This window comes from Triticum dicoccoides, chromosome 1B (assembly GCF_002162155.2).
Source record: "Triticum dicoccoides isolate Atlit2015 ecotype Zavitan chromosome 1B, WEW_v2.0, whole genome shotgun sequence".
In the NCBI taxonomy this organism is placed as follows: Eukaryota; Viridiplantae; Streptophyta; class Magnoliopsida; order Poales; family Poaceae; genus Triticum; species Triticum dicoccoides.
The window spans coordinates 15,001,329-15,002,110 of NC_041381.1; positions in this window are offsets into that span (position 1 = coordinate 15,001,329).

A 782-nucleotide genomic window follows, 5' to 3' on the forward strand; every position below is an offset into this window, starting at 1 on the left:
GAGCACCACATGTAGCACAGATTTATTCTAGAGCAAAGTGGTAGTGATAGAGAATTGGATACATACGCAACAGTGAAGGTTGTGTATATAGGATAGGAGTTGCAATACACGGCGGCCGAGGCTGTTATTAAGCTTAGCCGACCACGGGGGTCCGAGACGAGAATGACGCGCTTAGGGTCGGGCTCCCCTCCCCGCCTGATTGGTCCCTCGACTACCGCCACCGTGACGTCGGGCCTGTCCCTGTTGATCAGGAGCGCCGCCGTGGCCACAGGCAGCCCCACCGCCTCTGGCCACGACGACCTCGAGCCTCTGCCTACACCAGCCTGGGGTAGTTGATCTGGCGGTATTTGTAGGAGCATCTGCGACTGAGCATCGGGTGCGCGGCCCTCACTTGGTGGAGCTTCTCCCGACCGTCTTTTTCGCTGGTGCATCATACACACCTCATCAACGAGTACAGGAATCAACGTTGCTAAGTGTCTATACGGCAATATAACTGTGTGGGCTAGCTAGCAATATAACCGCCCATGAACAGTCCCTCGGATGAAGACCGAAAGCACGACCTCTCTATTTGGTTGCAAGCATGATGTCTTCATGATCCGGCAGCGCTTCGCCGTCTAGGGCTAATTGAAGTTTTGCGGAATGCGTTTCTCAATTCATTCAGAGAGCATACAGTGTTACATATAGGTTCAGAGTACAACTGCAGCCGCATGGGCTAGTGGATAACGTGGGCGATCGTGGCTGAGGCCCAGGCGATCGTGGTGAACTGACGAAGACTGCATGCT